This window comes from Lepus europaeus, chromosome 14 (assembly GCF_033115175.1).
Source record: "Lepus europaeus isolate LE1 chromosome 14, mLepTim1.pri, whole genome shotgun sequence".
NCBI lineage: Eukaryota > Metazoa > Chordata > Mammalia > Lagomorpha > Leporidae > Lepus > Lepus europaeus.
This window is the reverse complement of record NC_084840.1, coordinates 39,259,080-39,282,744: the sequence shown is the minus strand read 5'-3', so window position 1 is coordinate 39,282,744 and position 23,665 is coordinate 39,259,080. Positions and strand designations below refer to the sequence as shown.

Sequence of the window (23,665 nt, the reverse complement as noted above, 5' to 3'; positions counted from 1 at the left end):
TGTAGTCAGCGTATGTACAATTGCCAGTTAAATCTGACCATATTATTCAAATCTGTTGCCCAGCAACCTCTTCAGCTTCCGCTACTGTTTATCACTCTTAGATCCAATTGCCCTCACCTGACCCCTCTCATCACAATTACTGCTTATCTCTTCTTGCTGCAACATGTCAGCTTTAGATAGTAAACTGCACGGAACATATAGAAGTTTCAAAGCAATAATTTGAGGGTGGGCTGGCATTGTGGCTCAACAGGTTGGGCCACTGCCTGCAACGCCAGCATCCCAAATGAGTGCTGGTTTGATTCCCAATGGATCCACTACCTACCCAGCTCCCTGTGAACACATCTAAGAAAGCATCAGAGAATGGTCCAAGTGCTTGGGTTCCTGCCACCCACATGAGAAAGTCAGCTGATGTTCCAGGCTCCTGGCTTCAGCCATGGCAGCCATTTGATGAGTGGATCAGCAGGTGGAAGATCTTAATCTCTCCCTCCCTCTCTCTCTTTCTCTCTCTCTCCTTCTCTCTGTAATTCTGCCTTCAAATAAACAAACACATCCTTAAAAATAAATAAATGGGGCCAGCATTGTGACATAGCAGGTAAAGCTGCCTCCTGTGATGCCCTGGCTGCTCCTCTTCTGATCCAGATCCCTGCTAATGTGCCTAGAAAAGCAGTAGAAGATGGCCCAAGTGCTTGGGGCCCCTGTTCCCACATGGGAGACCTGGAAGAAGCCCCTGACTCCTGACTTTGGACCAGCTTAGCTCCCCGGTCATTGTGCCCATTTAGGGAGCGAACCCACAGACTCTGCCTTTCAAATAAATAAATAAAATCTAAATAAATAAGTAAATAAATTATCCAATGGCTTAAATAATTTTACATAATAAATTTACATAATTATTATTTTTAATTACTAAATATTGAATGTCTTCCTAGCTTTCCATTGGTCAGTAAATGTTGATCTACATTGTCACTTTAACAGAATTAATCTCCACTTTATTGTGGATCGTTTAAATTAATCATAATTTTAAATAATTAATAATAACTAAATGAATAAAAATAATTAATTTTTATTTTTATATGCATCATTTAAATTAACTTAATCCACTATTTTGGACTTTTAGGTTATTTGTCAGTTTTTTTGCTGTAACCAGCAAGATCAATAAAATTGTGTAAACATATGTGTGCACTCACCCACTATTTCTCTAGAATAAATTTTAAAGAATTGGGATTACTGGGTCAGAGAGCATGCAAATTTTAAAGTTTTTTCAGATGAATTCCTAATTATCCAAACATTTCCCAAACTACTTCAGCGCCATGACAGAGTTCTAGTTCATTGGTTTTCACTCAACCAACGAACGCTCACCTTCACCCAACAATGTTCATGCTGAAATGAGCAAGAAGTCACAAATTCTCTTCGGATGAATTATTTCCCCAAGCAAGGGCATTGCTTGAGAAGAACAAAGTGAAAACAGCCAACAAATGCAGGGAGAAGAGCTTCAGGTGAAGAAAGCAGAGAAGCAGGTCTGTCTGTGAGGGCAGACACTTGGCTGCGCTTCGGGCTCGAGCAGCAGCAGCCCCAGCGCTCCTGCTGACGCCCTCACCACGTTCACACGTGGCTGTCTGATGGTACTGGAAGAACGGCCGATCAGTGGTGGAGCTGTGGCTGGCACACACAAGCACCTGGTGTCCTCTTAAGAAGACCAAACACGCCGGCGCCGCGGCTCAACAGGCTAATCCTCCGCCTTGCGGCGCCGGCACACCGGGTTCTAGTCCCGGTCGGGGCACCGATCCTGTCCCGGTTGCCCCTCTTCCAGGCCAGCTCTCTGCTGTGGCTAGGGAGTGCAGTGGAGGATGGCCCAAGTCCTTGGGTCCTGCACCCCATGGGAGACCAGGAGAAGCACCTGGCTCCTGCCATCGGAACAGCGCGGTGCGCCGGCCGCAGCGCGCTACCGCGGCGGCCATTGGAGGGTGAACCAACGGCAAAAGGAAGACCTTTCTCTCTCTCTCTCTCTCACTGTCCACTCTGCCTGTGGGAAAAAGAAAAAAAAAAAAAAAAAAAGACCAAACACATAAACAACAGAACATAGGAGCATCAACAAGTACCTCATCCCACACCCTGGACGCCCAAGCCAGCAGGTCAGACAGCGAGCTTGATACTTTTTCCCATGGGCCCTTGCTCTTACTGTCTTCATCTATAACTAATGGCACCATCATTACTTAGCGGCCTAAACAAGACATATCACTCATGACCTCTCCTTTAACTCCAGCATTGAAGCAGCCGGCTATTTGCACCTCTTCTGTCCTCAGAGTATGTTTTCCATCCATCTCCTCATATCCCTGGAGGCAGCCTGCATTGTCTTTTACCCGAGAGACGTGGTCTCTTGCATGTATCTCTCAAAGTTAGTTTGAAAAACTTCTGCTGGCTCCACAGTCTGCAGTGTAGCACTCCCACTCCGCTGCAAGACATCAAAAGCCCTTCCGAAATCTGACCCTGGCCTTACTATGCACCTGCATCTCTGCTGCTCCCCTTCCTAATGCTCCAGATACTTGGATGTCCCCAGCAACTGCCTCTGCAATTGTTCCAGGGTTTTCCCTCCATCATTCTCACTCTATTTCTCCTCCCTTTCTCAGCTTGCTGGATGCTTTCTCGTCCTTAAAGGCCAATGCAAGTATTAAGTCTGTGTAGATTTCTCCAAGCAGAATTAATCATCCTCTCTCCTATGCTCCCATAATAATTTGCCTCTACAGCCAGCGAAGCATTTATCATGGTATTAGATCCACTTCCCCCACCCCCAACAGACTGGGGGTTCACAAAGAATGTAGAAAATGTCTCATTTATCTTTAGATTCCTAGGCCCTAGCCAAATACCAGGCACATACTAGATAATAAATTAAGTCAGAAATAGATTAATGGTAGCTCCTTCTTATTCAGTGTCTTTTATACCATCCCAAAGTGAAGACTTGCTTAGCCAAGGGAAGCATTACTACAAGGCAGAATGGGCAAATTTCTCACTCCCCAGGCATTTCTAGCACCTGTTGAAATTCCACTGGAAATTAATTCTTTGGGGTATGATGCTATCTCTAGCTAAATTACAAATATATGGCGCAGGCATTCAGCCTAGTGGCTAAGAAACCCATATCCCACATCAGAGCCTGGGTTTCATTCCTGGCTCTGGTTCCTGATTCCAGTTCCTGCTAATGAAAACCCCAGGAGGCAGTGGTGACAGTTCAAGCAGCTGGGCTCCCGCCATTCATGTGGGAGATGTGGACTGAGTTCCCAGCTCCCAGCTTTGATCCCAGCCCAGCCTGATTCACTGCGGGCATCTGGATTATAAGCCAGAAGAAAGCTCTCTGTTCCTCAAATATATATATACACACACACACACACACACACAAATTGTAAATAAAACAGCCACCTGCAACAGGAATTGGCAATGGCTAAGTGTTATAGGATCACTGAGAGGAGACAGTTCCAGAGCCAGTTCTGCACCAGGTACCATGGAGGGAAGTACAGGGTGGCACAGGAGTCTCAACAAGGGGACAGAGCTGGATGGTGGGAGCATGGAGGCAGCAGACAAGTCCTTCCCACCTCACAATTTGGGCAAATGCCTTCCCTGTGTAGAGTAATGAGCGCTAGGTTTGATTTCTAAACATATCTGATAAATCTCCTTTTTGCTAGAGTGCCAGAGAATTCTCGGGTAATTTTCCAATTTTAATTCACCTTAATCTGAAATATAAATACATGGCTCGTGGCATTTTTAAGAGGGGTGGGTGTTTGATGAAATAAAATGAATGACATTAGCATGTCACAACTCCAGAAAGGTTTCACATCTCTGGTGTAGAGTTTCCCAGTGAGTGGGAGTTTGATGAACTGAAAAATGAAATGGCTTCCAAATCACTCTGCCCTACTGTGCTGATCTGTGAACACACAACCTTCCCACACTGCTGAAAATCTCCCAGCCCTGGGGTGAATGAACCCTGGGAAGCTGCTACTTGGCACCCACCCAGCAGTTTGAAAAGGGCAGTGAAAGGAAGTGCTCACAGCCTACTGATAGCAGCAGGTTTCTCAGGGAGGTAGAGCTGGGTGGTGGGACCAGCCAAGGCCATTTGCACGGGCATCCAGGTTACCACACAAAAGCCTCCCTGGGAACTCTCAGGACAGTGACAGTTTGGAGCCTTGGGTTCACATTTCACTTTAAAAGAGGCCACCACCTAAATGGGTTGAGATGCTCCTTTCTGGCTCTCGGTAGTCAAAGGTTCACACTGCCAGCAGAAGAGAGGAAAGGGCCGAGCTTGCTTTTAGCAGTAGTTTACCGCAGGGGCTTGACCCTGAGGTAGCATTTGGTCGTACCCTTCTTGGTTGGAAGAAGCAAGAATACTTCTACGGTTCATAACTATATTTCATATTTAATTTTTTCATGTATTTATTTGAAAAGCGGAGATACAAGGACAGATAGGGATAAATCCTCCTCTGCTGGTTCACTGCCCCAATGCCCACAACAACCAGAACTAGGCCAGGCCACGCCTAGGAGACTGGAACTCCATCTAGGTCTCCCAAGTGAGCGGCAGCGACCCAGCCCCTGAGTCATCACCTGCTGTTTTCCAGGTTATCTTAATAGGAAGCTGGAATCAGAAGCAGAGCCCATGGGATGCAGGTGTCCCAAGCAGTGTCCTAATCGCTGTGCCACATGTCTGCCCCTATTCCATATGTTTTAGCTATGGAGCACGTGGATCCCTATATGCAGTTATTCCTTTGGATGTCTATCTTGTGACCTTCCTATTTTCCAAAGAAGAGAGCTCTTGGAATCCATTGGGCCAGGATTCTTCTTCCTTTCAGAGACAACAAAGCAGATGGTGTTGCTGATGTGCAGACACCTTCACAGATGTCCTATGTGGCACAAAGGACTTTTGCAGCTTTTCCTTATAGCCAGAGAATAATAATTGCATTCACTTCTCTGATTTTTTCCTCTTTAAAACTCAGTACAGCTACTAGTGGAAGGAATCAAGGTGATGCAGGGCAGGGCTCTTAAGATATTTTTGCTTTAGGGCCAGTGCTGTGGCATAGTAGGCTAAGCCTCTGCCTGTAGCGCCAGCATCCCATATGGTCGCCAGTTCGAGTCCTGGCTGCTCCACTTCCAATCCAGCTCTCAACTATGGCCTGGGAAAGCAGTGGAGGATGGCCCAAGCGCTTGGGCCCCTGCACCCATGTGGGAGCCCTGGAGGAAGCTTCTGGCTCCTGGCTTCAGATTGGCCCAGCTCTGGCCATCGTGGCCATGTGGAGAGTGAACCAGCAGATAGAAAACCTCTCTCTCTGTCTCTCTCTCTCTCTCTCTCTGTCTGTAGCTCGACCTCTCAAATAAATAAAATCTTTAACATTGTTTTCTTCATTTTAAATTAATTAGTTAATTAATGCAAAAGGTAGAATTACAGAGAGAAGGAGAGAAGAAGAGAGAGAGAGAGAGGTCTTCTACCCACTGCTTCACTCCCCAAATAGCTGCAATAGCTGGGACTGGGCCAGGCTGTGGCCAGGTGCCTGGAACCCATCCAGGTCTTCCTCACGGGTGGCAGTGACCCAGGCACTTGGGTCATCTTCTGTTGTTTTCCTATGCACATTACCAGTGAGCTGGATCAGAAGAGGAGCAGCTGGGATTTGAACTGGTGCTCATATGGGATGCTGCCATTGCAGGCTAAGGCTTAATCCCCCCAACCTCAGAATGTACACCAAAAGGAGTAGAAATCTTGTAGTTCTACCAGGATAGGGGCTCTCAGCCTTGACCTCCCTCTCCTGACACCCTGGGAAGCCAATCTGTCACAAATTCCAGAAATCTACCACCAACAAAATCCTAATTCCTCAATCTCCAAAGGAAATTTTCTCCTCTAGCATTTCAACGGATGTCTTAAACTGCTATGGAAGATTTGGTGGAGTTCCAATGGGCTTGGAAGCTAGTAGGTATGGTAGAAGTGAGTTTAAGGGGCCACCCCCAACTCTGCCCTGAGGGGCTGATGCTGCTCACGTCACACAAGCTCCTGGCTGGAAAAGGTCTTAGGAAAAACCAGAGAATCCCTGAGAACAGAAAGCACAAGCTTCCGTTCGTCCAGGGCATGTCAGTTTGACTTTCCGAGCTGACTAAGTGTGCCGCCCACCTAGCTGCTTGCTGGGGCCTGTCTGGAAAGCTGATTACTCAGAGTTCCCCCCCAGCAGGTAATGAACAAGCAGCAGACACACACGGGCAATCCCTCGAAATCATCCCAAGGCTCCTACCCGGGTCTGCCTGCCTGACGCCCCTATGGAGCTGGGTCGCACAAGCAGTTTCCATGCTGGGTCAACTGAGTAATCCCACGTGCTCTTTGGAATCTGATAATCTCTCTTCCTAGAGCAAGGAAGGCATGGAGTCAGCCCCGAGCGGTGTGGCTCATTCCAGGTGCCTGCTGGCTTCTGCAATGAAGGAACGGCCCTCAGCCCGGTCTTCAGCATTGTCCTCAGCCATCAGGCCCAGGAGGCTCACCATGTTCCCGGGCAGTTGGAGACAAACTCACTAAATGTCCTGTTCTCTGAAGGCTGACCCCTCGGGGAGGGCACCTGCCAAGAGCATTTCTCCTCCGGGTGTCAGGGACAGATGGGGATGCTTCATGATCACAGGCTTGAGTTCCCCAGTGAGAGAGCAGCCTGGCCATGGTCCCAGCACAGAAGGCTGTGATCAGTCTGGGATCTGGCCAGGGCTCAGGTCCCAGGGGCTTGGGCCCTACATGGATCTCAAGGGACTCGAAGTGCTCCATGCTCTCCTGAGAAGCAGCACAGGAGACAGTGGTGAAGACGGCAAATGTGGGAGCCAGCCTAAGTTCAAGTCCTTGCCTCTGTAACAGGAGACAGTGACCATCCCCAGCTCCCAGGGCTAATACTCAGATGTGTAAAGTCTTAGAGCAACAAGCGCTGGCACAGAGTGTGCAGTGTAAGCGGGCGCTGCTTGCATCTTGACCCTGGATTTGCCTCTGGTCTGGGCCTCAACCTCCCCCTCTGCCCCACGCAGCCCCACTCTGCCAAGATTTCTTCCCGGTGCTGGAAGCAGGGGATGCATCCGGCTCTTCCACTGCCCTCCCCCTTCCATTCTTCTAGGCATCCAGAGCTCTCCAGTGTGACGCACGTGCTGGAAGAGTTCCAGCCTCCTTACTCCAGGACTTGCTGGCAGCAGACTCACTTGTGATTTGGTTGAAAAAGCGACTTTTCACCTCCCGCCCTAAGCTGCTAAGGAAAACAGTCAACTCAGCCCAGCTTTACGTGTCTGCCTTTCTCTGGTGACCGTGGGTGACTGAGCAGTGAGCACCGGAGAGGCCCCTGCACGGCGTTCACGGAGCAGACTGCTGAAGCTTGCTTAGGTAAGCAAGAAGGTAGAAATTTGAGGGTCACCAACTCTAAAGCTTCCTATTTGGCCACATGTTCTTCATCCAATCACTTCTTCTATATTCTGTCTTTATAAAACCGAGATTAAGCTATCTCCGAGACCATTTTAAGAAGCTACACTAATGAAAATGATTGCCAAGTGCCTCTCTAAATAGAAGGTACAGTAGGCACCAATGCTTTATGTAATGAGATTCAGTCTTTCTTCCTCCCTTTGCAACCTGAACCAGAGAATCAATAATGTTTTTCTAAGTGCAGTGTCCCCAGGACAGAATGTGAAGCAGTTGCTGAGCCAGGCCTGCCCTTGGAGGAGAAGTGGCCCCTGCCCCCTGGGGCTGGTGTCTTAGGCTAGGGTTGGCTTTGCCTCAGTAACTGCCCATCCCTTCCTGGGATCCCAGCCAAGATGCCAGGGCTGTGCATTTGTCTCCCTTCAGAGGAAGCTTTGTTTAGGGGTTGAGTCTTCACAATGCCCTCTGCCACTCTCACCATTCTGTTTTCTCAGACGTGAACTTAACTATCTTTCATGGAGTACCTATTGTACTCCAGGCACTGTGCTAAATGCATTCACCTACATTATCTTGTTTAATCCTCAGAGCAGCTCTGCGAGGGAAGTGTCATTACCACAGCTATTTTACCTGAGGAAATAGACACCTAGGGGAGCTAAAAGAGTTAGCAAGGTAACACTGAGAATGAGGGGCAGGGCGAGGATTCCAATCCAGCGCTCATTCCTCTCCCACGTTTCCTTATCACAGCTGCCCTACATTCAGATGCTTCCAGTGGGACAGAAAACCAGGCTGCCATTTGAGAAAGCAGTACCTAGAGCATCCAAGCCAGTGGGGTCTTCTGGCTAAGATTCTATAGGCATGGCCACTGCGGACTGTCTGCCTGGGGGGAGAGGGTATGAGAAATGAGGTCCCTCCGCCTTCACCTAGTCTGAGAGCCCTCTACCAGGCCTGTGTGTTGTCACAGCATTGCCTGCAAGCTGCAATGGCTGATCTGAAATACAGAGGATCAAAGCTGTCAGTTCCACCCTGGGCCCCAAGTGCATTGCTCAACATACCCACGTCTGCCAAATCATCCAGGCTGTGAGGGATGCCCACCTGCTAAAGAGGCTTCTTCATGCTTACAGCTCATTTACGTTCAATGCTTCACGTGGTCCCAGACTGTAACAAGCACAAGAGATGCGAGCAAGCCAAGGGAGAAAGAGAACGAGGGAGGAGATCCTTCCACGCTCCTTGGAGTTCTCCATAGAGAAATGAAAGTATTGATTACTAGCCCACAAATCAGCAACTAAGTGGAGCTGCCTACAGATCCATTGATTTTTTAACTTAAAAAAACTGGGAGATAAGGGGGGAGGTCTCTGACCATTTTGCTTGGAGAGCAAGATAGAGACTGTGGGTTTCTACATAAGATCGGTTCCCCTCTTCCCTCCTAATGATAAAATTCCAAGTTTATCTGGCACAATGAGCCTAGCTAGTCAACAGTTTCAAGATTTTCCGGACCCTGAGATCTAAAGGCTTATTATATGTGGAATTTTCTTTTCTTTTCTTTTTTTATTTGACAGGTAGAGTTATAGACAGTGAGAGAGACAGAGAGAAAGGTCTTCCTTCCATTGGTTCACTCCCTAAATGGTCGTTATGGCTGGCGCTGTGCCGATCCGAAGCCAGGAGCCAGGTGCTTCCTCCTGGTCTCCCATGCGGGTGCAGGGCCCAAGCACTTGGGCCATCCTCCACTGCACTCCCAGGCCACAGCAGAGAGCTGGACTGGAAGAGGAACAGCTGGGACTAGAACCGGCGCCCATATGGGATGCCAGTGCCGCAGGCAGAGGATTAACCAAGTGAGCCACGGTGCCGGCCTATATGAGGAATTTTTAAGACCTCTACCTACAAAGAACTGACTCAGATGGGAAGGCCACCCTTTGGTTGTCTCCTTGCCCTTCTCCCACCAGCCTGCTGCCTGGAATGCAGATGTGATGGCTGACCTGCTACAGCCCCCTTGGACTATGAGGTGGCCTTGGGGATAGAATTCAGGGCTATGGTGATGCTGGGGGAAGCCAGAAGCACTTTGGGATTCCTGCTAAGTTCATGGAGTCATCACTCCTGCCCAGAACTGAATTTGTTGGGAATTCAGGTTGTGCAGGATCTGTAGAAGTCTAGGTGTAAGGGCCTTTAAGCTAATACTAAATGAATGCTGGCATGCGGGCTTTCAGTGAGCAGTGTATATTGAGTACTTACCATGTGCCAGGTACTGTGCTAGACATGTGGTCTCTTCTCTCAGGACACCTACCAGCAATTCAAATAGACAGAGATGTGTGCATAAGTGCTCTAACAGAAAGCAGTCCCCTAACCTGGCTTTGGGGAAGGCTGCCAGTGGGACAGGGGGAACCGGACCGAGACCTGTAGGGCAAGAAGGAGTCAGCTGTGTAGAAAGCCAGATGAGGATTTTCTGTAGATGCAATCTCTTTTAATAGGATACAGTAGTCTTTCCAATCAGGCTGCAACCCAGCAGCTGATTCTTACTAAACTTGCAATGATCTTGCCATGATCAATGCTGACAGCCACTCCATCACTGTCCCCACCACAGCTGAGCAGCTCATCTTTTTCTTTTCTTTTTTTAATTAAAAAAAAAAAGTTACTTTTAACAAAGAGGCATCTCCTTGGACAAAAGTGATGTCTGTCTTCTGTTCTATTGATTTATTTATGGGAGAGGTGGAGAGAACAGACCAACATACAGACCTCCCAATTGCTAGTTTACTCCTCAAATGCCTGCAATGACCAGGCCTGGGCTGAGGCCTAAACAGGAATCGGGACTACAATCCAGGTCTCCCACATGAGTGGCAGGGACTCAACTATCTGAGCCATCACTGCCGCCTCCCAGCGCCTGCTTTAGCAGCTCCTGGAGTCAGGAGCTGGAGCTGGGAGTAGAAGCCAGGCACCCCAGTGTGGGCTGTGGCTTGCCCCTCCAATCTTTACTCCCTTCCAGGTTCTAGAATGAGACGGGACATGTGTACGGATCCCACACCAAGAGTTGATTTGGAGAAAGGTCAGACTCTGGTTGTACCCACATGGATTTGCACATTCAGAATGTGGGCCTAGGCCGTGGCCTCAGTGGAGAGGTGCAGCAGGGTGGGAAGCACACTGTGGTCCATGGTCTCCTGGGAGCCAGTTTGACTTTGTCACTCCCAGAACTGATCCCATCTGCTGCTTCTCCCTTCACTGAAGGTCTTGCTTCCATTCAAGAGGAAGCTGTTTTTGGTGATAAGTGACAGAAACCAGCTCAAGCCAGCTTAAGCCTGAGTGCACGGATGGATGGGAAGGAAGGCAGCCATGTCTGAGAAACATCGAAAATCAGAAAGTATCAGGAGTCCCCAAAACACATGGTAAAAGATAAATAGACAAATAAATTTATAAGGCCATGCACCTGGTTTTTTATATGTCTGAGAGGCAACCCAGGCTGAATCTCTCAGTCTCAATTCCAGGTCTTTTGGCAAAGATACTTCCAGGAACCCCTCCTGGAATGAACACCAAGGCCACATAAGAGGCCACAGCAGACAGAGAGCTACTAAGCCACATCTTCAACCATGGGAATGGGAGTGGGCAATACTGGTGACAGAGGGTTGGCAGACAGGGTACCACAGGATACCTGCTCCAGTCTGCACAGGGCAGCCCACAGCCAAGGAGGCCCAGAATGTTCACCTTTCTCCCCTAAACACACCCTGATCCACATATGAGCTGCCTAGCTTCAGCCATTACTGACCTGTCAGACAGATGTCTACTCTGGCTAGAATGTGAGCTCTGTGCAGTGATTGTAACCTGCTTCGTTCCTCCTGTAAGCCCAGCATCTACAACAATGCTTGGCTCCAAAGCAGGCACTCCCAACACTTGGTACATCAAATAATCAAATTAACTCCTCTCTTCTTTTCTATGCCTTCTTGGAACAGAAGGGGAGTGCACAGGAGAGATAATGAAAATAGGATCTTTAGCTCTCCTGAGGGACATTTGTTGGCCTTGACTAACCTGATCCTCAGCCCTCGAATTATGGCTTATGGGGGGAGTAGGCAAGCCTTGACCTTGGAGCCCAGCAGACCCATTCAGTGAACAAGGATCTGTGGAGCACCTGCTAGCGCCACGGCCTACTGCCTTCCAGGCATCAACAAGCCAGTTTTCACTCCTTCTGATTCTCTGATCCTTGGCTCGCCTGTAGCCACTCTGAGTCTCTGTTCGGCACTAGTGGAGCAGATTGTGGGGTTACTGAGTAGACTCAGCCAGGTAATACACAGAACACCTCCTCGTATGTAGTAACTGTCCTCTAAATATTTGTTGACGCTTACAAAACATGGTTGTTGGGTTTTCTGTCATTGTGTTTGAGGAGGGGATTATCACTATGTAATTATAACCTTGCGTTCATGGAGGAGATGGAATGCATTCCTGTAATTATTCCTCACACCAGCACCCTGCCTTCACCTGGCCCCTTTTGTATGATGTAATCTTCCTTCTGTAGCAGTGCAAAGCTTCTGGGCTGTCACCAGGAAGGCATAGATACAACCTGGGTCATCTCCGGGGGACAACTGTGTGTGCCCTGCACCTCAATCACTTCCACGTAGGGTGCCCAGGAGTGGGCTGTCTCTGCCACAGCAGAAGTGGTAAGGTATGCAGGCAAGGGACCTGGGAAGGGTGACCCCCAAACACATCTGAAGGGTCGGGTGGCTCTGGGCAACAACTCATGAGAGACTGAGCTGTGCTTGAGAAGGAGGCAGAAGCTGGGGAGGACGGAGGTAGAGTTAATGAGGCCAAGGTAACCTTGCAAACTCCCGCCGAGGTAAGCATTAGCTTCTGCCCGCCATGAGACCATGGTGATACCCGCATCCCGGGCGCCCCACATGAATAGGAAGAGATCGTGGTTCAGGGCTCATGCAATTGTCCTCCCAAAATGACCCACGCTGTGTGCACAGATTCCTGCCCATGGTGCGGAAGATTTGTACTCCTACAAAGAGGGCACTTTATCCATGCAAGGAGGCCAGTGAAAGCAGGGCTCCTGTGTGAGAAGTGGCAATTACAGGACTCCACTCCACCCCTCCCATCCCCCATACTGACAGGTCAAGGTCTGTCTCTAGGCCTCCTGCCCCCAGGCACTCCCTCCCAGGTTGGCCTCAGAGGACAGTGGCTTGTGTCTGAGGATCATCCCTCTCCCCCACATCCATGTGACAACTGTCCACCCTCAGCAGTGAGGGACACAGTGACAACCTAAACCACATGGAGAGAGGAGGAGGCATTTTTAAAAGCACAGATAATTTCAAAAGACATTAAGCTCTATTCAGGAACACAATCTCCAATCAACAAAATGAAAGAGGAGCATTGGCCCCACGGGGACTGGCTGAAAGGCAGCCTGGTGGGGAGAGTCTTGAGAGCTGGCTTCTCACGCTGGGGGAGGGCTCCCTCCCAGCAATCGACCCCATCCCCGGAGGGCCCAGGCCTGGACCCCATCCCCAGCTACAGGGCTTGGGCCTCCCAGTGCAGAGCGGCTGACAAAGGCTCCCTCACCAGGGATAACAGCAGGGCAGTGCTTGGCTGACAGAATTCTCTGGAAGAAAAAAAAACAACAACAACACTGTCTGAGTCAGCCCTGAGAAATAATTAACTCTCATAATGTTTCCTGGAGGCCCAAAGGGCTGAGTGCTGAAGACACAGAGAGTGCGGAAGCAGGCCCTGCTGCTGACGGGGACGGACGATGCGGGCAGCCAGGCCTGCGCCACCTCGGCTCGCTCACACCTGCTCTCTGGACCACAAGACGGTTCTGGGGGGGATGAGGGGGATGCTGACTTTTGTAGACACACCTCCTGGAGAGGCGTGTAAGGCAGACGGTGAAGCAGTGTGGTGTCCAGGACTCAAAGAAGACGCAACTAGAAGAGGGGCCCCATGCCACCTGGGTAATCTGACGGACGCGTTGGGACACCTGGCATGAGAGCTGGTCCCTTGAGCCCAGGCCAATCACCTGGCTTGTTTAAATCAGGCATGCAAAGCGACCACAGCGTACCTGGGATTTCTTCATAGCGGGTCTCTCTTCTAAGAAGCCTGCAGGGCCCCCTGGCTATGGCTCTGGAGCTGCGGTTGAATTCCTCCTCTTTCATTGCTCTCTGTTCCAAAGTCAAAACTTCTCATCCTCATTTCGCATGCAGCAAGGTCATGACACAGGTCACAGGCGAGCCTGCTAGATAACAGCACGGGGTGTGCACAGACTCAGAGCGGCAGCCCAGGATGTGAAACCCCCCTGGGACCTCCGCCTCATGCACAGAATGACTGCAGAGACCGAAGATAATCAGGGAGTGGCAGACTCGGTGCGAGGATTCTCTAAGACAGATGTCGCTGGTGCAGGGGCACACTGTGACATGCTGACTCAGCAGAGGGCAAACTTGTCCTGTAAAGGGAGAGAGAAAATAGTCAATTAGGCTTTAAGGACCAAATACTGTAACTTTCAAATATTCTTATTTGTTGCTATTTTTTGTTTTATCTGTTGTTAATTTTCTAAAAACTGCAGTAAGACATACATAAAACAAAAGTGGCCATTCAAATCATTAAGTGTACAGTTTAGGGTATTATTTTTATTATTTGAAAGGCAGAGAGACAGAGATATGGACAGAGAATGAGCAAGTTCCCATCTGCTGGCCCACTCCCCAGTGTGTACAATGGCCCCGGCTGGTCACCTGTCACCTCTCAGGGTCTGTATTAGCAGGAAGCTGGAACTGACAGCAGAACTGGGACTGAAACCCAGGTAATCTGAAATGGCACACAGGTGTCTTAACCTGTGCCTTACCTCTAGGCCAAACACAATCCTAGTGTGTTACCTTTATTTAAAGAGTTCAAAGAGGGGCCGGTGCCGTGGCTCACTTGGTTGATCCTCCGCCTGTGGCGCCAGCATCCCATATGGATGCCGGGTTCTGGTCCTGGTTGCTCCTCTTCCGGTCCAGCTCTCTGCTGTGGCCTGGGAGGGCAGTGGAGGATGGCCCAAGTGCTTGGGCCCCTGCACCCAGGCCCCTGCACCCGCATGGGAGAGCAGGAAGAAGCACCTGGCTCCTGGCTTCGGGTCGGCATAGCTCCGGCCGTAGCGGCCATTTGGGGGATGAACCAACAGAAGGAAGACCTTTCCCTCTGTCTCTCTTTCTCACTGTCTAACTCTGCCTGTCAGGAAAAAAAAAATTTGAAAGAGAGAGTAGGGGAGAGACAGGGAGAGACCTTCCATCTGCCGGTTCACTCTTCAGATGGCCCAGGCCAGATTGAAACCAGGAGTTTCTTCAGGTCTCCCATGTGGGTGCAGGGGCCATCCTCATGATTTGAATGGCCCTCTTGGGCCATCCTCAGCTGCTTTCCCAAGCATGTTAGCAGGGAGCTGGATGAGAAGAGGAGCAGTTAGGGTTTGAACCAGCCCCCGTATAGGATGACAGTGGCATCCCAGGCAGCAGCTTAGCCTGCTAGGCCCCCCAGTGTGTTTTTGTTTTGTTTTGTTTTGTTTTTTGACAGGCAGAGTGGATAGTGAGAGAGAGAGACAGAGAGAAAGGTCTTCCTTTGCCATTGGTTCACCCTCCAATGGCTGCTGCGGTCGGCGCATCTCGCTGATCCAAAGCCAGGAGCCAGGTGCTTCTCCTGGTCTCCCATGGGGTGCAGAGCCCAAGCACTTGGGCCATCCTCCACTGCCTTCCCGGGCCATAGCAAAGAGCTGGCCTGGAAGAGGGGCAACCGGGATAGAATCTGGCGCCCCAACCGGGACTAGAACCCGGTGTGCCAGTGCCACAAGGCGGAGGATTAGCCTGTTAAGCCACGGCGCTGGCCCCCAGTGTGTTATTTTTAAATAACTCTTTGGAGCAGTTCACTGTTGGTTGGAACACTCAGAGTACCAGGGTTTGATCCCTAGCTCCTTCTGCTTCCTACTAATGCAGACCCTGGGAGGTAGCAGTGATGGCTCAAGTAGTTGGGCCCCTGGCACTCACATGGAAGACCTGGATTGAGTTCCCAGCTCCTGGCCTAGGCTCTCAGCCACTGTAGGCACTTGGGGAGTGAACCAGTAGATGGGAGTGCTCTCTCTCTTTCTCTCTCTGTAGATTTGACCCAGGGACATAGTATGCCAAACCCTGTGCTAAATGAATACACAGAAGACCCAGGTGTGGTAAATCAGAAGCACGTGAATCCAGGACACAGCACAGTCACCAGGTACATGAGACAGCAGTCTGGTGCCTCAGTGAGACTTCTAGCTCTGCCAGGTACCAGCTGCACGCTCTTAGTCATACTTGATCGCTCTAGCCGTCAGTTAGTCGGTCAGTAAACCTGGGCGGTAACGGCAGCTTTCTTACAGTTCTTGTGAGGATTAAACGAGATGGTACATGGAAAGTGCTCAGCAGAGTGTTGGGCAGTGAGGATCCCAGTAAAGCTTAGCCACTGTATGTGTCAGGAACTCAAGGAATTCAAAGGTGAAGCTGTTGGGACTGCCAGAGATGAAGTTCAAGTATGTTTGCTCGGCCTGAAAAGCCTCTTGGAGCATGTAGGCTGCAAAAGCTATTGCAGGTGCTGCACGAGTCCCTCACCCAGAGGCCCCCAGGTCAGCAGCCAGACCCCCTGAGCTAACTGCTCTTAGCTCCACAGTGGGAACACTGCTGATCTGGCCCACTGCTTCCTCTGCCCTCGGCCTGGAGCTTGTGATGGCGGGGAGAGCTGCCATCCCCAGGCAGCATTTCTCCTCAGGCAAGAAAACATAAAGTGACGAGGTGGTCACAAGGGGCAGGTGACAGGGAGCCACAGGAAGAGAGCCTGAGGTGGCCCCAAAGACTTGAGGCACCTGCTGTCCACACACTCCTGCTGAGGAAGGCTCTCCTTTGCCGCAGAGGGTGTGCCAGTCGGCACCATGGGAACCGAGATTGGCAGCTGGGCCCACCCTGGCAGGCACAAGAGAAATTAAGTATAGAAATGAGGATTATGCCACACACCCCACAACACCAGAGCTGCTGTGGAGACTCATCACCCCAACTCTTCCACATCTGCCATTCAGTCAGGGCTGACTGAGGACACAGCCTGTGTGAACGAAGGGAGGTAGTTACAGAACTTGAAGACCGGACTCAACACAACCACGGAGGGGTCAAGTTGATCCAAAGCACCAGGCCTTGAGCACTGCTTCTAAGACAGAGGCTGGAGCCTGGAGCGCCAGGGCACCAGCAGCCAGCTAGTGGGTGAGGCTCCATTTGGATTTAGAGAAAAACAAGTGCAGATCTGATTTCAAGGCTTTGAATCCCACCACACCCTCCTCCCAGTATTTTCTTAATAGCTGAAGTCCCCCCACCGGGACTTCACCCGGACAGACACCCAGCGGGGGGATCTACTGCCTGGGAGGGGCTCCCATGGGTGGGTTTCCTCTGTGGCAGGAAGCAGTGGCATCTGTTAGGAGTCTCCAGGCCCAGGGAGGACCAAGCCTGAGTGATTCTGACATCAAGGACAAAATGCCTGCAAGATCTGCACTGGGAACTCAACCAAGAAGAAATAAAAGAACAAACAAGATCAATTCCCCCGCACTCCTGGGGGAGCCAGAATTTTCCTAAGCTAAAGACAAGAAGGTTCAGAGACTTCTTTATCCTAGGCAAGGACGACTCTACCCCCCACCTCCCCAGAAACCATGTCCTTTCCTCTCCTCCATCAAAAAGGCAGGTGTGAAGTCCTTCCCCGTTCTCACTGGAAACCCCCTGCATTGTCAGCCACAACGGTTTAGGGAGTGCTTCTCCTGGGGCAGGAGTGGGTAGTGGTTAGTTCCAAAACTACTCAAGGGAAGAAGCTTTAAGACAGACATGCCTCAAAGTCTCAAATCTTTCGCACAGTGCCCTCCCCAAGCCTGGCCACTGGGTATGATGTGCAGGGGAGGAGGGCTTGTTTGGAAGCAGAACAGCACCTGAGACCACCCTCTGACACCAAAGCTGCAGTGTCAATTTCGCTTTTGATTACAAGCTCTCTGTGAGCCTTGGCTTATTATTTCCACCAAGCAGTGGGATCCTGAGCAGTCATTGCATTGACATCTGCAGTCCTGGGTCCAGGACAACCAGACCCACCCTAAGCACGCCCAGTTCAGCAAGAAGCAGCCTAAGGTGATAAAGACAGGTGTACTCCAGAGGCCGTGCCCCAAGCCAGCTACCTCCCTCCATAGATCTAGCCCTGTCCAGTGTCAAGACAAAAATTAACACTCTTGCATTTTAGACAATGTCTTTCAAAGAGGACTGTCTGATGAGTAGCAATAAACAACTAAGTAACCAGTTGAAAATTACCAATAATGGTTATTAATTCAAGCAGAGGAGGGAGCTTTCCTTCTTTGTCTTCCCTCTGTTCTCTATTATTAAATCAACAAATATTAGTTGACATTCTTTTAGACAGGTGTGGCCCAATGGTCCTGGGGGATAAAAAGATACACCAGCCACCGGCATGCTTGCATTTGAGATAGTCGTGGTCTGCTTGGGGTAGCACTAATGTGGCACACACAGGAAAAAATGAGCAATTGTCAAAAGAACAACTGGCAATGAATGCTGACTCCATAAAGCTGATAGTTAAAGTGGGTGTGCATGGAGTTTGATTTTAAATTGCTTATAAATGACTTTTAGTCCACCGCATCAGTGGTTCCCAACCCTGGAAATCTAGGAAATACTGATACAAGTTCTATTAAAAATGTGTTCCATGGCCAAAAATGTTCAAGAAACATGCAAGTTTCTATGTTTTGATCATTTTAAAATATTCATTGATTTATCTGAGAGACAGAGTTCTCATCCTCTGGTCCACTTCCCAGATGTCTGCAATGGCCTGGAACCAGCCCAGGCCTCCCACATGAGGGGCAGGAACCCAACCATGAGCACCATCACCACTGCCTCTCAGAGTCTGCATTAGCAAGAAACTAGAGCGAGGTATGGAACTCAGAGACTCCAACACGGGCTGCAGGAGTCCTGCTGCTGGGCCAGGCAGCCTCCCGGCGGGTCTCTTCACTGCAGAATTTCACAGAGCTTCAAAAGCTCAAGCACTCTGTGAATCAGCACAAACCAGCGCACATAGCAAGTTCCAGATTTTACCATGAGCGAATAGTCCCTCCTCTAAGCCCTTTTCCACAACCAATCGAAATCAGCATCTTTCTAGATCCTATGAATGATCCCACGAAGTCCAATGCTGCTTAGAAAGCAAAAACCAAGAGTGCTCAAGCCTCACTCGCTCCACGAAATTTCTGCCCAAGTCCAGCCCCACGCCGACCTCTCTTTCTCCAGATTTTCAATAGCCTTTTGGTGCCAACACATTAGCACCCAACCCTCGCCTGTCTCCTGTCTGTTCCTGCAGTTCCATGTCTGTGAAAAACATGGAATTGTGCCTGAGTGACAAAGCACCTGGTTGTTCAAGAGGCTTCATTGTGGCGGCTAAGGGCAAACTCAGGACCCAGGAGGCTAGGTTCAAATAGTGGCTCTGGCTGGTAGACTTCGGGAAAGTGACTTAACCTCTCTGCACCTGTTTCCCACACTGCAGTGCAGAATGTTCCAGTGAGCACTACCCTGCCCAGCACATCTTCAACATTCATAGATATGTGCCATTTTTATCACTAGCCCCAAACGCATTCTACACCTGGTCGCCAAGGAAAAGGACAGAGCACAGCCAGCACACAGAGTACCAGATTTCCAGGTCAGGACGTAACACTGGCCCAAAACACCACAGTATCGTTTATGTCCCCCAACAGTTTCCGCAGGAGTTCCTGGACATAAGGTTGGAGTCCAATACAATCATCCTAACGAGGGGTTAATGACCTGATCAAGGTCGCTTGCCAGGGTCAACCACAGACTAGGAATAGAAATTGGCTCCATGGTCACCCCTCTGTCTCAGCAGCTTCCTCCCTGTGTGGTTTTGGCAAAGATGAAACACCCAGGAGCGAGGCGGCCACTGGAGTGAAGGTCACCCAACAGCACTTGGGTCACACGTTGGCCTCGGTGACGCCTTTTTTCCTTCATCCTCCCACAAGCAGCCGCTTGTCCCTCGCTCAGCACCTCCAAATAGGGTTCCCCGACCTCCCTTCGGCTGCAGAGGGAAGGCAGAGGCGTTTGTGATGCCAGAGAGCCTTTCGCACGGACGCGTCAGCAGCCACACATCCTGCCCCCACAGCCCCCAGCCCCGTCCTGCAGTCGCCACCAGCTCCTCAGCTGGGCCTTGGACAGAACCCACAACTTCCCTGCCACCTCCGTAGCAGAACAAAGGTCTCTGCAGCCGTTCCCCAACACCTAGGGCTCAACTTGGTGACAGCTCTGTTTTACGGCTGCAAAAGCGGTCAAGTGCAGAACAAAGCACCACTAAAAACCGCGTCACAATGCCGCAGAGAAAGCGCGTCCTGGTGCGTGCACACACGTGTGTTTTGATCCCCTCTCTGCCCTCCCTCTCCAGTTACGCAGAGCTCCTGGCTTTTACAGCTATAACCGTGAATTATTTATGGAGAACCATACTGCACTCAGAGCCTCAGGGGATCCCACAGACTGTTACAGCCCCAGGGGATTTCTTGCCTAAGTCATCTGGACAGGGTGGGCGAGAGAGGCAGAGCGTGGTCTCTAAGGGAAAGTGAGCTATGTTGGGGCTCCTGGCTTCCCCATGGGTTGGGACAAGTGGTATAGGAGACGACAGAGAACAATTGAAGTGTCTGGTCTGCCTAGGTCCCCGGTGCTAGTGAAAGGGAAGCAGGTGGGAAGCATATGAGTTTTCTCCAAAAGATCATGGAATATAGAACTAGAAGATACATTTCTTCTGGTGCAAAAAAAAAAAAAAAAAAAACTAATTGCAATCCATGCATAGCTTATTCCTAATATGCATTTTCCACGAACTTTTTGAAGTCCACTCGTAGAAAGAAAGTATAAAGTAACAGTGATGGGGTGGGTGTTGTGCTGCAAGTGGGTGGAACCCCTGCTTGGGGCACCTGCATCACATATTGGATGGAGTCCCGCTTCTGCTTCTGATCCAGCTTCTTGCTAATGCTACTGGGAGGCAGCAGATGGTGGCTCAAGTACTTGGGTTCCTGCTACCCATGTGAGAGGCCTAGATGGAGTTTGTGGTTCCTGGATTCAGCCCAGTCCAGCCCTGGTTGTTGAGGGGTAAGCCAGTAGATGGAAGATCTCTCTCTCTCTCTCTCTCTCTCTCTCTCTCTCTGTATCATTCTACCTTTCAAATAAATAAACAAACACACCCTAAAAGGCAGATAGGATGAGAGGATGCCAGTGTCGTGGACAGCAGGTTCAGCTACCACATGTGACACTGGCAGCCCGTATCAGAGTGCTGGTTTGAATCCTGGCTGTTCCACTTCTGATCCAGCTTCTTGATAATGCACCTGGAAAGGCAGCAGAAGATGGCCCAAGTACTGGGGCCCCTACTACCCATGTGGGAGATCAGGATGGAGTTCCAGGCTCCTGGCTTTGGCCTGGCCCAGCCCTGGCCACTGAGGCCATTTGGGGAGTAAACCAGTGGATGGAAGATCTCTGTCTTTCTGTGTAACTCTGCCTTTCAAATAAATTAAAATAAATCATAACATATATATATATATACACACACATATATATACCACCAATATAAGATGTATATTTACTTTTGCATACCACCAAGAAAAAAATAAAACCTTCATTGATTACATCTTTATTTCAAAGATATAAAAGTGTAGAAAAAATATGCATGTCAGCATTGATAATATACGATGCTTAAAGGAATCTAGTTTTCCTTAGGTCCTCACTTTAAGTCAAAGAATAGCACCCTACACCCCTCAGGTTTTGGAGGCCAGCCTCTGTTACAATGGATGTCCCTGCAGAGAAATCAGGGGAATGAAAAGCAAGAGGGCAAGCTGGAGGCAGTGTGTGTGAGAGAGATACTTTATGAATAACCACATCTGCTCACCCCACCTCCGCTTCCTGGGTCTGCCAAAGGATTGAGCTCATCATTAACAGCTGGAGATGCGAAGGGGGATGTGTCTTCTAGTTTTGTTGTTGTCGTTTTTACAAAAAGAGCAGTACCCATACCTGAGGCAGCATATGGGCTGTGCTGCAGAAATGATTTCCACAGTAGTCTGGGCAAAGGCTTCATTCAGAAGGCTTTGTACCTGAACTTGAAGGGTGATCTTGCAAAAACATCTCAGGACATGCAGCTGACTGCCTCTTCAGTGGCAGTAGATGGCAGGCAGTACGGCTGGAGAAGAGGTCATTGCCAGGCTTGCAGGCAGTAAGCAAATGGTTAAGGATTCTGGACCATTTTTTATGCTGGCAGTGAGCCACCATCATGTCTTTTAGCTTGAGAATAATTGTAAAATTGAATTTCAGGGGTGGCGTCATGGCATCACAGGTTAAGCTGCTGCCCGCAACAAAAGCATCCCATATAGACACCAGTTTGAGTCCAAGATGCTCCACTTCCGACCCAACTCCCTGCTAATGGCCTAGCAAAGCAGTGAAAGATGGCCCAAGTACTTGGGGCCCTGCACCCATGTGGGAGACTTGTAAGAAGCTCCTGGCTCCTGGCTTCAGCCTGGCCCACCCCTGGCCATAAGGCCATCTGGGGAGTGAACCAGCAGATAGAAGATCTCTCTCTTTCTCTGTGTCTATTCCTCTCTCTGTGTAACTCTTACAAAAAATTAAATAAATCTTTAAAAATAAAACCCTGAGTTCCAGGGGAGAAAATATGCCAACATTTCAGGAAAAAACAAGACTCAGAATTTCTGGAAGATAAATTAGAAGTTTCATATATGATGACCTCAATGGAAGAGATGAAAGTTGACAGGACTAATGGAAATACAAAGTAGTATTTATTGAACATGTTATTGACAGAAATAGCAATGAAAAGAAAGCTGTTTTGAGACAGTGGTGGTAGAGATGACCGACTTAGGTGGTAAATTTGACACATTAGAAGAAATCGTCATTATGTAGGCAGAGACACAGAAAAGCTTCTGTGTGGGGCATGCAGTGTGGCACAGCAGTTTAAGTCACAGTCTAGGATGCCCACATCCATACTGGAGTGCCGTCTCAAGTTCTAGCTACCCTGCTTCTGTGGCAGCTTCCTGCTGATGCGTCCAGGAGGCAGCAGAAGAGAGCTCCATTTCTTGAGACCCTGCCACCCACAGGGGAGACCCAGATTGAGTTCCAGACTCCTGGCTTCCACCTGGCCCAGTCCCAGCTATTGCAGGTACTTGGGGAGTGAACCCAAAGAGAGAGTGTCACTCTTTCTACCTTTCAAGTAGATGAACACAAATAAATGAATAAATAAATACATTTAAAAGGAATAATTCTAGGCCGGCGCCGCGGCTCACTAGGCTAATCCTCCGCCTCACGGCGCTGGCACACCGGGTTCTAGTCCCGGTCGGGGCGCTGGATTCTGTCCCGGTTGCCCCTCTTCCAGGCCAGCTCTCTGCTGTGGCCCGGGAGTGCAGTGGAGGATGGCCCAAGTGCTTGGGCCCTGCACCCCATGGGAGACCAGGAGAAGCACCTGGCTCCTGCCATTGGATCGGTGCACTGCACCGGCCGCAGCGCGCCAGCCGCGGCGGTCATTGGAGGGTGAACCAACGGCAAAGGAAGACCTTTCTCTCTGTCTCTCTCTCTCTCACTGTCCACTCTGCCGTCTCTCTCTCTCTCACTGTCCACTCTGCCTGTCAAAAAATTAAAAAAAAAAAAAGGAATAATTCTGCAGAGAGAAAGCATAGAAAATCAGATTTGGGAATAATTTTTATAGCAGAGAAAGTTGAGTCCAGGGGTTCTGAAGTCATGGAAAAAGATGAGACTCGGAAAGAAGGACCTTTAGGACATCACTTAAGGACATTTTTAGAAAGTACAAAATATTTCAAGCATTCAGAATAGTACAGAGAACAACAATGCAATAAACACCCTGTACCTACCTCTCAGATATCCAAATGTCACTCTTTTGAAATATTTGCTTCAGATTTTTTTTTTTACATTTTTCCCTGAAGAGAAAACAAACATTACAGATACAATCAAGGTCATCCCCACTTGCTTCTTTCTTCCCCCAGAAATAAACACTATTCTTCTATTGTTTTGTGGCACTTTTAGTTATTTTTGTACTTTTTTTTTTTTTTTGGACAGGCAGAGTGGATAGTGAGAGAGAGACAGAGAGAAAGGTCTTCCTTGTGCCGTTGGTTCACCCTCCAATGGCCGCCGCGGCCAGCGCGCTGCGGCCAGCACACCGCGCTGATCCGATGGCAGGAGCCAGGTGCTTCTCCTGGTCTCCCATGTGAGTGCAGGGCCCAAGGACTTGGGCCAT

General features: G+C 49.6%; 1 long non-coding RNA gene across 1 annotated transcript in view; it reads right to left on the bottom strand.

Moving 5' to 3' along the window:
- LOC133773753 (uncharacterized) overlaps positions 1-23,398 on the bottom strand; it is a 57,164-nt gene extending 33,766 nt beyond the window's left edge. The window contains exons 1-2 of the long non-coding RNA XR_009867965.1: positions 23,283-23,398; positions 13,422-13,802 (exon numbers count right to left, since the gene is read on the bottom strand). This is a non-coding gene — a long non-coding RNA (uncharacterized LOC133773753). The remainder of the gene's footprint in view (positions 1-13,421; positions 13,803-23,282) is intronic.
- Between the last annotated feature and the right edge of the window lie 267 nt (positions 23,399-23,665).